The following is a 16,936-nucleotide window of genomic DNA, read 5'->3' as shown; positions in this document are numbered from 1 at the left end:
TAGATAGTCTATGAATGTTTGTGGGTTGAAATTGGAGAGATTTCGAGATTGAATATAGTGGTGATGTTTTTGAGTGGGAGAGGACTGCCGGTCAGCACATTCAGGCTGGTGGTCACTGAGGGAGTCAGGAAGGATGCCAGTATCTGAAATTAGGTTTGGGTGGGACACTAAGATCCAGACAATAATTATACCAGTGGTACCATCTTTGTTTAGACTGGTGGGAGAGTTTAACAGGTGGGTGTAGTTGTAGAGGTTGATATTTAGAGAAGGGGATGTAGAGATAATTGTTGTCCAGTTGATGTTAACATCACCTAGAATAAATGTTTCATTTTTGATGTTAGCTGAAAACCAGGAGAGTATATTTTTAAGTATAGGGATGCTATTGCCTGGAAAATATAGAGGGCGTCTATGCAAATGGATTTGTGTTTGTTAAGTTTGAGGAGGGCAATAGATAGGTTAGAATTGGTGAATATGGGAATAGAATTTGTGTAGGGAGTAACAGTGTATGAGCTGGAGTACAGTATTGCTAGTCCACCACCTTTTATGCTGGGGCTATCAGAGCGTAGCATTTGGTAGCCTAGTGGGAGTATTTTGTTATCTTTTATACTTGCACAAATGCTTCCTGCAAGTAACTTACCTTATTGGTTACAGCTTTCAGCTCTTATCTTAATGGCACCTTAATATTTGTTTTCCCCCAGATACTGTCACCGGGCTGGGTGTTTCATTATGTTCTCATTAATCCGGGTATGGGAACAAACATGGAGTGCTGGTAGAACCGGGTTGGGTGTTTCATTATGCTCTCATTAATCCGGGTATGGGAACAAACATGGAGCGCTGGTAGAATCAGGCTGGGTGTTTCATTGTACTCTCATTAATCTGGGTATGGGAACAAACATGGAGTGCTGGTAGAACTGGACATGTTTTAGAGGAAAGACAAAGAGGCCCGAGGCCTGCTTTCTTTTTTTGTCTGAGTAGGCATATGTTTTACTTGCCACAACACAGAAACTTTAGAAATCTGTGTGTTCAGTGATGGAGACCGCTAGAATCAAACCCTTAGCAGGTGCAAGTGACTTATGAGGGAGTAAACTCATTGATGTGTCCACTGCAGAATGATGCATTTGAATGAATGGTGAGACAGGAAGTCAGGGGGAAAACATCTTCATCATTATGACAGTAGCTACAAATACTTCTACAGCATACACAGGGATAGGTGCACTTTGCAGAAAAAAATCCTGAGTTGGAAGAGACATCACTTCCTTCTGAATATTGACTGTTAATAAGCACCAGTGGGGTCACATTGTTATTACTATGCTGGGGTTAAACATTTTTTTTGCCACCTCTGTCAATTTTCAGCCTCCTGCCAGCCAGTTGGCCGATTCTTTTCCCATCACCGGGGTGAGAGTCAGCTGGGAGGGACAAACTAGCCATTGGGGTAGTAGAAGCTTTTTCTGCTTTTTGGCCATACTACCAATCATGTCCACAATAAAGTACTGGGGAAGGGATGTACAATAGGCTGACCACAGAGGATGGTCCATCACTTTCCTACAGTCTTGCCATTCCCTTAAAGCAACTGGAGGTGGATTCTTGAAACTGAATTGGACAAATTGCATTGTTTTGTATGCCTAAGTATGCACAACCTTCCCCACCCCCTGGGATAGATGAATAGGCCAATCCAGCCTGGCTCCCCCAATGTTGTGGCCACTAAATGAACCACAGATTCCTGCATCACAGTTAGGGCACCATCCCTCTGCACCATGGAGCCAGACGTACAGACCTTTAACAATTAAAATTCTGAAGCACCTACCAAGGGGAGAAAACGTTGAGAGAAGAAAGGAGCCACTTTTGAGATTTTAAGTATTTTCTTCTGATTTTTTTGTTTAGAATTACTGCTTTGCCGCCTACTTTTTGGCTTGCTAAAGTTTATATCTGTATTACAAACAGTTTTTAGAACACATCTAGAGCCTGTTTACTGCATTTCCTGTGTTGCACTTAATTTAAAATTGTTTTTTTTCTCTTAAAATTGCATTTTCCCTGACTTTGGCCTAGCACTCAAGTGTGGGGTCATTTATTGCACTGTTGTGAATATTTTGCTACTTGTGTATCTCTGCTACCTTTAAACTAAAACAAAAAAGAAAAAACAAAAAATCTTGCTTTTTTCCCACTTTCTGAAATTTAAGAAAGTTCAGTTACAGATTTGCTGTTCTGAACTGTTTGTAAGTTTCTTGGAGGCCAGTGCTTGCTTGAGCTAAAGGGAAGTCTCTGTGTTCACCAGTGGCAGTGGTTAACACTGAGCAGCCTGCCTGTCCCTGTAGGAGTGGTTACTGCCTAGAAGCTGTAGTTTTATTGGCCATTTTGGGTCAATTCCAAACTCCTTGATCTCTCTCTCTTAAAACCCTGCAACTCTCTTTTTGCGCGGTTTTGCGCTCAGAGCAGCGTCGGGCAGCGCCGCTTAAACAGGTTTAAACTATTCCCGGCTCCACAAAGTCTGCTTTTCACTTTTTCCCTTAGAACTGCTCTAAGTCTCTAATTAAGCACTCTATTTTCATTCTAAAGCCCTGCACCTGCTCATATAAGTAATCTCATAGGTAAACACAAACTAAAGCACTACATCTTCTTATACTTCTTCTAAGCACTTGCTCCCTATTGGTTCTTTCTGATCAGTCAATAAGTAGTTCCCTATATTATTCAGGCATGTCCAAAGGTCAGTTTCAAGTTTACTCTCCAGTCCAGCTGGTGAATCTGGGAATCTTGAGGCAATATTACAACCGCCTTATGTATACAGACCACCCTCTCCTCCTCCCAACAAGCTCAAATATATGTGACAGATGCAACTATATAGCCAAACTGGAGGCTAAGCTCTCTCAACCCAGTACTGGCACAGCCTGTCAGGAGGAGAAGGTAACCACACACACCATAAATCCAGTCTTACTTAGACCTATTGCATCAGCAAATCAAGCACATAAACACACAAAACCATACTCGGAGGCTCTAAATAAAAATCTGCCTAAGCAGCAGAGACCTCCAAAGCAGACATCCAAGCAACACCTACTACGAAACAATATCCACGTAGCACATAGATCACAAAGTCAGTGTGCCAAACAGTCACAGCCCTTAAGGCTAAACAACACACCTAATACACTTGTAATAGGTGACTCTGTTGTCAGACACACTGATGTCCCACTCACCAGGGTGAACAAGAAGAAGGTCACTGTAAGCTGCCTGTTGGGTGCCAGGATCCACCACATAACACAAGCACTCAGGTCACTCCAAAGCAAGTACAAATATGACTCCATCATTGTCCATGCTGGTGTAAATGACCTGAGACATACCTCACTGGACTACATGAAAAAAGACATAAAGGAGCTCTTTGATCATGTAGCCCAGGCCGGTATGACCCTGACCTTGAGTAGCATCTTATCATCACCAAGAATGATGCCACAGTATAAAGACAAAATGATCAATTTTAACAATTGGCTAAAGTATTGGTGTCATTCAAAGGGGATCCAGTGTCTGTCAGCCTGGGATGACATGCTCGACAAGCCAAGTTGCTTCGCTAGGGAAGGCTTGCACCTGTCACCCCTGGGTTTTCGAATACTGGCAAAGGCTCTTGCCTCCCCCATAGTGCCTTTTTTAGGCAAGGCTCAAAAGACAAACCCACTCCAATAGACAACACAAAGAAAAAAAAAAACCTAAGGGTAATGCTGCTCAACGCCAGAAGTCTAAAACTCAAGATGCATGCACTCGAGGCTCTCCTCAGTATGGAGAATATCGATATCTGTGCAGTAACAGAAACCTGGTTCAAGGCTCCCGAGAGTACCCCAGCACTAACAGGTTATACTTCATACCATGCTTTCCAGCCCCAAAACTCGGACCGAACCACAAAAGGAGGGGGAGTATCCATATTTATCAAAGATACCCACACCTCTAGGTTAGTGGCACTGTACGAAGCATCTGAGACCATCCATGTGCAACTAACAGTGGGCAAAACTGCCTTTCAGTTTGTAGCCTGCTACAGACCACCCTCACAAACACAGGAACCTCACTCGGCTTTCCTGAGAACACTGGAGAATATGAAGGTCTCTCCAAACACTATTATATCAGGTGACTTCAACTACCTAAACATCGATTGGGAAAACTACTCAAGCCCAAACACCCTCGCCCAACGGTTCCTAGAATTTATAAACTCAAATGCTATGGAACAACTGGTCACCACTCCCACAAGAGGGGAAAACATATTGGATCTGGTCATCACCAACATGGGGTCTCTATGTTCCACACCAGAGGTATACCCCTCATTGGTAAGATCAGACCATAAACAAATCTCACTGGACATCCATATTCCATCCCCACCCCTAGCCAAGGAAACCACGGTGAAGAACTTCTCAAAAGCAAACTTCACACTTCTCAAAACTGAGGTGGAATCCTTCAAAGCCCCCGGGCCAGTGGAAAATATGGCCCAAAATGCAGAATCCTTTACAAAAGCATTCTATGGACACCTACAGGAATGCATGGAGCAAGCTATCCCAAATAAAACCAAGACTCACTCCTCCAAAGGCAGGAGACCTGTCTGGTGGACCCCAGCCATAAATAAGCTATACAACAGAAGGAGAAAACTACTACATGATAGAGCAAAATCCCAAAAAGGGAAGGAGTCTCTGATCAGTACTAGCAAGAAACTAAGATCCCTCATAAAATCATCTAAGACCAGCTTCAAAAGAAAAATTGCACAAGACACTAAAGATAATCACAAGGCCTTCTTTAGTTATGTCAGAAACCTGGGAGGCAACTCCCAGATATGCTCTGAGTTAGTGCAAAATGACAAAAAATACACTGAACCCACAGACATTGCCAACATCCTGCCAGAAAGGTTCAGTGCAATCTTCCCCCCCCCCTTCCCCCCCAAAAGAGCAAATGTCTATCCCAACAGAGTGTAGCCTTCCTGAGATCACAGATGCACAGGTGAGAGCTGCCCTCTCCAAAGCAAAAAAACACAGCATCAATGGGACCAGACGGTGTCCTGGGCTGCGTTTTACACAAGCTCCAAGAAGAACTAAACCCTCATATAAAGTCACTGTTCAATCTCAGCCTTACTACAGGATATGTACCCAAGGAATGGCGTACAGCAACAGTGGTCCCACTTGACAAAGGCGGTGCCACAACAGACCCCGGAAACTATCGTCCTATAAGCCTGACTAGCCTGGTCTGCAAAGCTATGGAGTGTATCATTATGGAAATCATAAACAAAGAGATTGGGAACCTCCAGACACTGGATCCTACCCAATTCGGCTTCGTTAAGGGCAGATCTTGCCTCTTGAACCTGGTCAACTTCTTTTAAACAGTTACCAAAGCCATAGATGAAGGGAAAGTAGTCTACACAGCCTGCCTGGACCTCGCAAAAGCCTTCGACACAATACCCCACTCGGGCATCATAAAGAAGCTCACCAGCTTAAATATCAACCCCTGTGTCACAAGATGGGTTGCAAACTGGCTCAGGGATAGAACCCACATGGTCAGAATAGCAGGTGCCATGTCAGACTCTAAACCAGTTACAAGTGGTGTCCCATAAGGCTCAGTCCTGGGACCTCTCTTGTTCGGTATATATTTCTCTGAGGTACAGGCTAACACGGGTGGACTATGGCTGACCAAGTTCACAGATGACTGCAAACTGGGTGCCGTAATCGACTCTCCGGCTGACACAAGCATCCTCCAAAACGGTCTCACAGAGACGGATAACTGGTGCCAGAGCCATGGCCTAAAGCTAAATGCCAAAAAGTGCATAGTCATCCCCTTTGGGAAAACAAAGTGCCGACAAATTACCACATAGGTGATAATCCATTAAGTACGGAAGAAGTAATTAGGGACTTGGGGACCCAAGTAGATAGCAATCTCTCCTTTGACAATCCCATTGCCAAAGTGGTTAGAAAGACCTTCTATATAGCCCACCTTATCACGAAAGGGTTCACATCTACATCAAGAGAGGTCATTGTGCCCCACTACCCATCACTTATCAGGCCAATAATTGAGTACAATGCCCTGTTTGGGATGTACCTTACCCGACACCTGCAGCAACTGGAAAAACCCCAAAAGTATCTCACCAAGAGGATCAAGGGGCTCAAAGAGATGCCCTATGCGGTTCGGCTAAAGAAACTCCAGCGCTACTCAGTTGCGTACCGCCTACTCAGAGGCGATCTGTGTCTGACGTATAAAGCCATGTCCAACCCAGAATTAATGGACATGTTTCACCTCAGGAAATTCAAATCCCTTAGAGCTACATGCTTCAGGGACTTGAACCTCAGCACAGAAATAAATAGGACATGCTGGAGGGACAGATTCATATCCCAGAGGCTCCCCTCACTCTGGAACAAAATCCCAATCCATGTTAGGCAGAGCCCCTCACTGGCCCTCTTCAAGAGAAATCTTGACGAGTGGATGGGAGATCGTAAGTTTACCCCTGGGATCTCTTCTGTGTCCCTGCTTGACAGAGGTACAGTAAACTAACCTTAAAAGGGCTACCTTCTGTGACCTACTATACAGAGCCATAGTCTACTAATCTAAAAGGGTGGCAAAAGCCAAACACACTCTGGCTAGGCTTATAAATGCCCTAGGGCAGATAGCCTAGTATCAACCTATGAACCTATAATATAAATTAAATTTAAGGCATATAATTCAAGCAACATTTCATTATTGAAAGTTTGAGTAATTCACTGGGATTCAGAAAAAATTCTAATCACCAAAATAAATTGCACCATGAGTATTACATTTATTATGATAATGGTGATTTTATAACACATTACACTATTTACAGCAATAGTTTTCCTGCACAAGTATCTGCTAAGACCAACTGAATTGTTCTGTTTACAGTTTATAATGACAAATACCTAAGAAATTAAGCTGTTCAGGATCCCCGTGATTATCAGTAGTGTGTGAACAGTGCACTGCCTCTTGACTTCTGTGATACTGCCTGCCATGAATAAATAAAGGTGCATTATCACCAAAGCTTCTGTATACTGTACAGTATGGTTCAAATGGGTCAAGGGGTAAAACCTCCCAAAAACATAATGGTTGACTTTACGTTAAATGGTCCATACATATTGCAGTCACCCATACACTTGTGGCCCAGGTTGTGGCTGAAAATGTCCATGTCTACCCATTCACGTACCCTCATAACAAATTGATTAATTAAAAACAAAGCATACTGATATAGGTTCACAGGAGATTACTAGGTTAATGTCTCAAGAGCCCTTACAAGCCTAACTATTATTTCCAAAAATTTTACAAAATTTTCAATCCCTAAGGGATAGAGGATGGCTTAGATTTGTGCCTATGCCTTTGAGTATTTTATAGACTGCCCTGTCCATAAGGGACATAGGCACCACCCCAGGAGTGAATTTATGATTCCCCATCCATTGATCCAAACTGTGTTTGAAGTGAGTCAGGGAAGGGTTCTGCTTTACATAAATAGCCTATTCCAGAGAAAGAGTCATCTCTGAGACACATATCTGTCTCTCCAGAATGTTTTTTTCATGTCACAGACCAGCTTTAGATGCCTAGATTGAGTGTTCCTTGTGCAGTTTGTCTTGTGAATGTGTAACAGTTCCATCAGGGATGGATTTGAGAGTGTCCTGTAGGTTAAGCATAGATGAGCCCTTCCTTAATAGTCAGTAGCAGAAAGAGTAAAGTGATAGGGCTTCTAGTCTATCCACATAGAACATGTTATTTACTCCTTGTATTTTTTTGTAAGAAACCTCTGAGGCCACTCCAGCTGTTTCAAGTGCCTGGTCAAGTACATGCAAAAAGGTGCATTGTACTTGATTATTGGTCTGATATGGGCCAAGTACAGTGGGACTATATACTGGATCAGGATGACATGCCTTTACTTATACGCCGTGAAACATAGAAGCACTTCCTCACCATTGTGGACATGTGGCGATCAAGTGCAAGCTACTATCTATGTATCTAGATCTCTCACCTCTGAGTCCACTCTTAGGGGTGTGCTATTAAAGTTGTAATTAGCAGGGGTATTTGACTTACCAAATTATATGATTGTGCATTTTTTGCATTTAGTTTTAGGCCATGGCTCTAGCACCAAACATTTGTCGGAGTCAGACCCTTTTGAAGGATATCTACATTGTTCAGGGATTCAGTGATTGCCCCCAACTTGCAGTCATCTGAAAATTTAGTCAGCCAAAGGCCTTCTACATTAGCCTTGACTTTAGAGAAGTATATTTCAAACAGGAGAGATCCCAGCACTGAGCCCTGTGGCACATCACTAATAACTGGCCTCTTGCTGGATCTGGATTCTTCCACTCTAACAACTTCTGTCCTAGGCATGAGCCATTTGGCTATCCAACTGGTGACACAGGGATTTATGCCCAGGTTTGTAAGTTTATCTATAATACCTGATTCAGTAAGCATGTCAAATGCCTTAGCCAGGTCAAGGTAGACAGTATGTACTGGTTTACCCTCATCCGTGGCACTAGTGACTTTCTCAAAGAAGTCCAGCAGATTGAGCAGGCATTATCTGCTTTTGATAAAGCCTTACTGGGTTATTTATCAAGTCCATGATTATTTTTTTCATAGTTAAACTTATGGGTTTGTAATTCCCTGGATCTGCTGATGGTCCCTCTTTATGCAGAGGGATGACTGTTGTTGTCCTCCACTCCACAGGTTCAAAACCAGTCTGCAGACTGTGATTAAACAGAGACCTTAGTAGGACTGAGAGATCCTCCTTCAAACTATTTAAGAGGCATCCTGGGGTATTGTTGGGACGCACTGAAGATGTGTTTTTAGCTATGACCTGTTCTTCAGTGATAACTGGTAGAGGAATGGTGGGGCTTATTTCTTGGGGGGTAACTGGAGGTGATGGGAGGTGAAATTTGAGCTGAATTTATCAGCCGGCAGATTTAGTATATTATCTGACTGAGTATAGGTGATGCCATCTAGAACTAATTCTACACATTGTTGGGTGTTGCCCTTAAGATTGCGTACATAACAGAAAAATGTGTTATGGTTATCTGTATGCTAGATGTAGTATTATTGTGTAAATCCACTTTGCTGCAATTTATTTTATGTGAACTCAGACATGCTTCTTGCCTGCTGATCATATTTGTGTGCCTGCTAGGTAGCTAATGCATGTTTATAGCATTCTAGGAGTACATACATGTTTCAGTGGCATATTGCTCTTGTGTTTTATGTACCTTTCTTTGTGGCTTCCACATAATACTATATCTCTGTGTGTATGTGCCATTTCCACAAGTGTTTTAAATGTTGAAATTATTGATTTAGTCATCATTTATTAATCAGATAAGTAGACTGGTACATGGACCCTTTTCAGTCATGACTCAAGCCATGAAGTTAATACATACCTCTATATGTGTGTATTGTCAAAAGACACACACACACACGAATACATACACATACAGAAGACAAAATAATGTAGCATATTGAACTGCATGCTTATGGAATGTGCAAAGAAAGCTGACTAGACAGAGACAATGACCAGAGGACAGGACTGAACACCAGACCCTAAAGCTACTTAGCAGACTCTTATCATTGAGCTACCATACTGTTCAAGTATTATCTTGTAATATAGTACTATGTATCACATCATTACTGTTATACCATGCTGTACTGTGTTGCAACAAGGTCCTTTGATTCATATTTTGCACTGTGCCATTTGAATTCTGTGTTAAATATGCTATATGAAAACCACTGCTGTATTATCTATGCACAAGCACTTGTGGATCATATACAAGGTAAATGATGCACAGGTCACCCCCACCACTTCTGTATTATTTATACACATGCACTTGTGGATCATATACAAGGTAAATGATGCACAGGTCACCCCCGCCACTTCTGTATTATTTATACACATGCACTTGTATGTCATATACAGGGTAAATTATGTACAGGTCATCACTGGGAATGTGTTATAAAGCTGAAACAGCTCATTACTATTTTGTCTAGGCAATTGTGTTGTTGTACCACTCTATACTGTGGTGGCAAAGTCATAACTTTATGTTCACCTGGTACACCATCCTCTGCACACGTGTAAAGCTAATTGTGTGTGAAGTTGTGTCAGGCTGTTTCAGATACTCCACGTAGACTTTCACAAACCTCTGATTAGTTGTTAGTGTACTGTATTGCACATGATTGCAATGCGTTACTGTTGTATACCTGTTCATTCTGGTAGCAACATCCGACTGTAATATTATTACGTACACTGTTTCATAACAATGTACACTAGTCTTTCGGCTTTTCATCGTTAGGGGTCACCAAAGTGGAACTCAAGTCTGCTAATGATTGGCAGTGAATTTTTACAGTTTAGAGTTGCCAGCTCTGCACTCAGCCTTCAAAGAAAGCACACCCGCACACTCACGCACGCACCTACTTGCATGTCTTTAAAGTGAATTCCACTGCGGGGAGGACATGCAGACTACACACACAAGGCACTCCAATGGAGAATCGAACCAGAGAACCTCTTGCTGTGAGACGACAACACTAACCGCTGCACCACCGTGAGTCTTTCATAGCAATGTACACTGCCTTGCACTTATAAACTGTTGTTGCTACTTAAACATTTGCTGATATAATTGTACTAGGAAATAGTCTCTTCTGCTGTAGAAGTGAGATGAGATACACACAGTGTTATTTCCCTGCTTGCAGGAGTGAGCAATGCTGCACAATCCATACTTATATGCAAATATTAAACAAAAACAAAGAAATGGCACTGGAAATGTTCTAGGGACACCAACATTTTCTTCCCTCTGTCGAACAACTATCATTTCGTCTTTTCCACAGTCACTCCATCTGGGTAACCATGATATACTACATGCTTCCCTTACCCCCATATTAACCCAGTAAGCATGCCTATTTGTAGTTCCAGGCCCCATGACAGCAATATTTATCCACATACACATCCCAAGTTACAGAGTAACATGTTTGACAAGCCTGCACACCTTATAGGTTCATACGTTCATAGGTAGGTACTAGGCTATCTACCCGAGGACATTTATAAGCCTAGCCAGAGTGTGTCAGCTTTTGCTGCCTCATTGATTAATTAACTGATTCTCTGTCAAGCAGAGCCAATGAAGTGATCCCAGGGGTGTATTTTCTGGTACCCATCCACTCATCAAGGCTTCTCTTAAAGAGTGTTAGTGAGGGCCTCTGTCTGATGTAATTTGGAATTTTGTTCCAAAGCATGGGGAGTTTCTGTGACAGGAATCTATCCCTCCAGCATGTTCTATTTATTGTTGTGGCGAGGTTTAGCTCACTAGAGTGCGTGGCTCACAGTGACTTGGATTACTTTAGGTGGAGCATGTCCATCAATTCTGAGTTGGACATGGCATTGTAAGTCAGGCAGAGATCACCTCTGAGTAAGCAATATGCCACTGAGTACAGCCAGAGTTTTTTCAGTCGGGCTGCATAGGACATATGTTTGAGGCCAGTAATCCTCTTGGTGAGGTACTTATGTTGTCTTTCCAGCTGTTGGAAGTGTCTTGTGAGGTACATCCCAAATGGGACATTGTACTCTATGATGGGTCTAATGAGTGACGAGTAGAGGGGCACTATAACCTCTTTATTTCTAGATGCGAACCCTTTAGTAATTAGATGGGCCACATAGAAGGATTTCCTAACTACTTTAGCAATATGATTGTCAAAGGAGAGATTACTATCTACCTGGGTCCCCAGATCTCTTGTTACCTCTTCTGTATTAAGGGGGCTGCCACCTATGTGGTAATTCGTGGGTGTTTTGTTTTTCCAAATGGGATGACTATGCATTTTTTGGCATTTAACTTGAGGCCATGACTTTGACACCAGGTGTCCAACTCAGTAAGGCTCTTTTGGAGAATGTCCATGTCAGCCGAAGAGTCAGTTATGGCTCCCAGTTTGCAGTCATCGGTGAACGTGGTTAACCATAGTCCTTCTGTGTTTACCTGTACTTCTGAGAAGTATATGCTGAACAGTAGGGGTCCCAGGACCAAGCCTTGCCGGACACCACTTGTGACTGGTTTAGAGACCTGGAGGTGTAGGTATTCTTGATGAATATGGATACACCCCCTCCTTTTTTGTTTCGGTCCATGTTCTGTGGCCGAAACGTGTGGTATGAGTTGTAGCCTGGTAGTGGTGGGGTGCTCTCTGGAGCGTTTCAGTTCCTGCACAGATGTCAACGTTCTCCATACTGAGGAGTGTTTTGAGCACGTGCATTTTGAGATTTAAACTCCTGGCACTGAGTAGCATAACAGTTTTTTGTTAATTGTGCTGTTTACAGAGTTGGGTTTGACTTTTGAGCCTTGCCTAAAACAGGCAGCAAGAGCCTTGGCCAGTATTCGAAAGCCTAGGGGTGACAGGTGCAAGCCGTCTCTTCCGAAGCAATGTGGCTTGTCAAGCATGTCGTCCCAGGCTGGCAGACACTGGATCCCCTTTGAATGACACCAGAAGCTTAGGCAATTGTTGAAATTGATCATTTTTTCTTTATACTGAGGTATCATTCTTGGTGAGGGCAGGATGCTACTCAGGGTCAGGGTCATACCAACCTGGGCTACATGATCTTGTTCTTTATGATCATGACCTTGTTCTTTATGCCTCCACTGGAAGTCTGTGTTTTAACAAAATGGGCTGCCTCTGAACCCCATGATGGGCAGGAAACAATGGCTACTCATCTTCATCTGGCTTCTCCAGTGGTTGAGATAATAATTGATCCTGGTTCTTCCAGGTTGTACTCCAGGCTTTATCCCCGCTATGCAGCAAAGCTCAGTTCTCCTGATTTTATGTTTTTAGAGGCAGGCCGTGCATACAAAATGAGCTAGAAGCAAGTAGTTCCCTCATAAATCTATACAATAAGAAGGAGAGTGAGACAGAAAGGGTAGGAACCAACAGCCAAAGTAGTAACTTTAATAGATACAGGAGGTAGTGAGGGAGAGCAGGCCAAAAAATACAACCTCTACACACACCCCTCAGTCTGAAAAAGAGTAGCTGAGGTCCCTGACCTGACTTAGTTCAAGTTTAAATAAGCTTAACCACATAATTTGAAGAGAAAATAAATCAGTTAATCAGATTCTATTAATCTAGGCAGTCTTTAAACATAAACACACTTTGAAGTAAAACAACTGCATCATAACATCAAGAATGTTACTATTTATTTCAGTTATGCAGAAAAAAAGGCCCTCTCATAAGTAGTGAACCAAACTGCTAAGGCAGCACAATGTCGCATGAACCATCATTATATGTTAACAAAGCAAAAACTTTGATAGGAAATGGTAAATGCAGTACTGCAAGTTAACCATTCACAATAAAAGCCATATCTTAAATTTCTTAACTTGATAGCAGTGTTTTCATTTCACGGTTAGAGGAAGACAATAATAAACATGTGTTTATAAAAACTGTGAAAACTGGAATTCTTAGTAAAATATTTGAACAGTATTAAAAAATTATTTTGCTGCAGCAATTTTCTGTTGCAACTCCCTGTGCAGGAAGTTTTGCCCACCAACACCTTGCTAATTATTCCTAAACATGAGTTGCAATAGTTTGAGGGTAAGAATAACTACCCCTCCAAATATTTCTATGTAGAATTCCACTTTTAAGAAACTTATTTTTGTTAGCCACTCACACCTTCCTAAAGTATGCACCCAAGAAAAGAATATGACAGTGCTCTTAGTTTTGTGAGTTGATAAACTCACCAAACTGGGCATAAACCCTTACATAATTCAGTGGATTAAAATAAAAAACAAGTGGAAAAAGATCGTAGAAACAAAACCACTAATCCAATAAAACGATCATGTCAGCACACAGGTTGCAAGTCCATAAAACGTTTATTGTATAAATTTATACAATAAATGTTTTATGGACTTGCAACCTGTGTGTTGACATGATCGTTTTATTGGATTAATAATTCAGTGGATTGTCAGATGTCTCACAGACAGGACCCAGGAAGTCAGGAATGGTGATTCCACCTCCACTAAGGGACCAGCTCCAATAAGACACTGGTCACCAATGGGGTTCCTCAGGGCACTGTTCTGGGACCGCTCCAATTTGACATTTACTTCTTGGAGATAAATGTTAATGTCAAGGGCCTATTGCTGACCAAGTTTACAGATAACTGCAAATTGGGAGCGGTCATAGATTCCCGCCACAAGACAAACGTCATGCAAATTGGTCTCACACAGTCAAATCACTAGTACCAAAGTCATGGATTAAAACTCTTTGAGAATAAATGCATTGTAGTGCCTTTTGGTGCCTTTTGGCAAAACTGTCACCCAGGCTTGTCACCCAGGCTTATTACTCCATTGATAAAGACACCCCTAATAGTTGCTCTGGTAGTCATAGATCTGGGAACATATGGAAACAGTAATCTGTCATTTGACAAATATGAAAGATCTGGGAACATATGGAAACAGTAATCTGTCATTTGACAAACATGGCCAAGGTAGTAAGAATATCATTCTATGTCACCTAGCTTGTAAGTAAGGGCATGGCATCCAGATCCAAGCAAGTCACAGTGCCACTTTATTTGGCCCTTATCAGACCCATTGACTATAATGCCCCCCTTTGACATGTTCTTGATCAGACATATGCAACAGCTGGAATTCCCACAAAGTTCCCTTACCAGGAGAATCCAGGGTATAAATACATTGTTCTATATGGATTGCTTTAAAGATCTGTCTCTATACTCTGTCTCTTACAGGTTACTGAGAGGTGATCAATGTCTGGTATACAAGGCATCCAGCTCTAATGGACCTTTTGCACATCTGCAAAATGAACATCATCAGAGCTACAAGATGCAAGGATTTAAATATTGCTTGTGACATAAAAACAACATGCTGATGAGAAAGACATGTGTCTCACGGGATCCCCATGCTCTGGAACAGGCTCCCCATCCATGTGAAGCAGAGTGCATCCCTAACCCTATTTAAGCATAATTTTGACCAATGGATGGGAAATTGGAAATTCAGCCCCATGTCTCTGATAGACTGAGGCAGACAGTAATGCCCAAACTAATATAGCCCCCCTTAACCTCTAAAAACTTCCTAACTAATATACCTCCTCTTAATAAACACCAATGCTATAATAGGACTACAACTGTGTTGGATATGCACCTCTAGAAACTTTCTAACATACCCCCCTCTTAATAAATGTCCATGATACATAGGGACATAATTAGGCTAGCTTGCACAGCTAGCCTAATTGTGTCCCTATGTATCATGGGCATTTATTAAGGGGGTGGGTATGTTAGAAGGTTTCTAGAGGTGCATATCAGCTAGCCTAATTGTGTCCCTATGTATCATGGGCATTTATTACGGGGGGGGGGTATGTTTAAGAAAGTTTCTAGAGGTGCATATCCAACACAATTGTAGTCCTATTGTAGCATTGGTATTTATTAAGAGGAGGTATATTAGTTAGGAATGCTACAATAGGACTACAACTGTGTTGGATATGTACCTCTAGAAACTTTCTACCATACCCCCCTTTTAATAAATGCCCATGATACATAGGGACACAATTAGGCTAGTTTGCACAGCTAGGGTTATAAAGGCCATGGTGGTTGTTAGCCTAGCATATAACTATGAACCTATGTCAAAAAATATCAGACAAGGTGATATATGTTTGGACTCATTTCTAGCTGTTATATTTAACATTTAGAACTTGTGTAGAAATCTAAACACAGGATTCCATGTCATCCTTTAATAGGTCTCATCAGGACTACATCTGCTTGTTAGACCATTACATTTACATAGTCCTTTGCACAGAACTAGGTACTTTTTTTGAATGGTAAGAATTTTCTTCCTTAAGCAGCTACTGTGAGCAGGGATAGGAAGTAATTACTTTAGTGACCACAGAGTCAAGGGAAACAACATGACCTTGTGTTGCCTTCACAGTAAATGTCTAAAATGTCTTCTTCTGTTTAGACACAACAGCAGCATCACTGGAGAAAAAAAATCCTATCATTCAAAAATATGCTTCCACACATATACTTAAACATAACTACAGTTTAAAGTGCCCAGCCGAGTGGAGGACAGCTACTGTCATCCCTTTACACAAAGGTGGAGCATCAACCGATCCGGGAAATTATAGACCCATAAGCCTAACTAGCCTGATCTGCAAGGCAGTGGAACAGATTATCATGGACCTCATTAAATGGGCCATTGGCAACCTCCAAACTCTCAACCCCACACAGTCTGGCTTTGTCAAAGGGAGGTCATATCTGCTAAATCTGGTTGATTTCTTTGAGACAGTCACCAAAGCCATGGACGAGAGAAAGACAGTGCACACCATCTACCTTGATTTGGCCAAAGCCTTCAACACTATTCCCCACTCTAGCATAATAGATCAACTCTCTCAACTATGCATCAATCCATATGTTACTAGATGGGTAGCAAAGTGGCTCACTGATAGAAGCCATCTAATCAAAATAGGGGAAGCCACCTCAAGCAGTGTGCCCCAGGGATCAGTCTTGGGACCTCTGTTATTTTTCTGAGGTGCAGACCAAAACCAGTGGGCTATGGCTGACCAAGTTTGCAGATGACTGCAAGCTGATGTGGTCATCAGTTCCCCAAGTGATGTGTACGTCCTCCAAGAGGGTTTCACCCAAACAAATGACTGGTGCCAGAAACATGGCCTCAAGTTGAATGCCAAAAAATCCATCATCATCCCCTCTGGGAAGAGTGATGTCCCCACATATTATCATATTAATAACAAAGTCCTAAGCATGCAATCAGTTTCATGGGATTTGAGCACCCAAGTTGATAGCAACCTGACTTTTGACCACCATGTTGCTTCCATTGTACGGAAAACTTTGTACATGGCCCACCTTATAAGTAAGGGTATCTCATCCAGGGACAAGGAGGTCATAACATCCCTGTATTCTTTCCTTATAAGGTCAATTATTGAGTACAATGCCTCCTTCAGCATGTACCTCGCAAAGCACATGCAGCAG

The 16,936-nt window shown here is 42.1% G+C and overlaps 1 protein-coding gene across 2 annotated transcripts in view; it reads right to left on the bottom strand.

The window, feature by feature from the left end:
* The window catches only part of RFX4 (regulatory factor X4), a 690,122-nt gene that overhangs the window by 557,104 nt on the left and 116,082 nt on the right, over window positions 1-16,936 (bottom strand). The window lies entirely within an intron of this gene.

The sequence above is a fragment of the Protopterus annectens genome, chromosome 11.part0, assembly GCF_019279795.1.
Source record: "Protopterus annectens isolate FY-2018-M chromosome 11.part0, PAN1.0, whole genome shotgun sequence".
NCBI classification, from domain to species: Eukaryota; Metazoa; Chordata; order Ceratodontiformes; family Protopteridae; genus Protopterus; species Protopterus annectens.
Note: the sequence above shows the minus strand (reverse complement) of the source record. Positions and strands in the feature narration are given on the sequence as shown.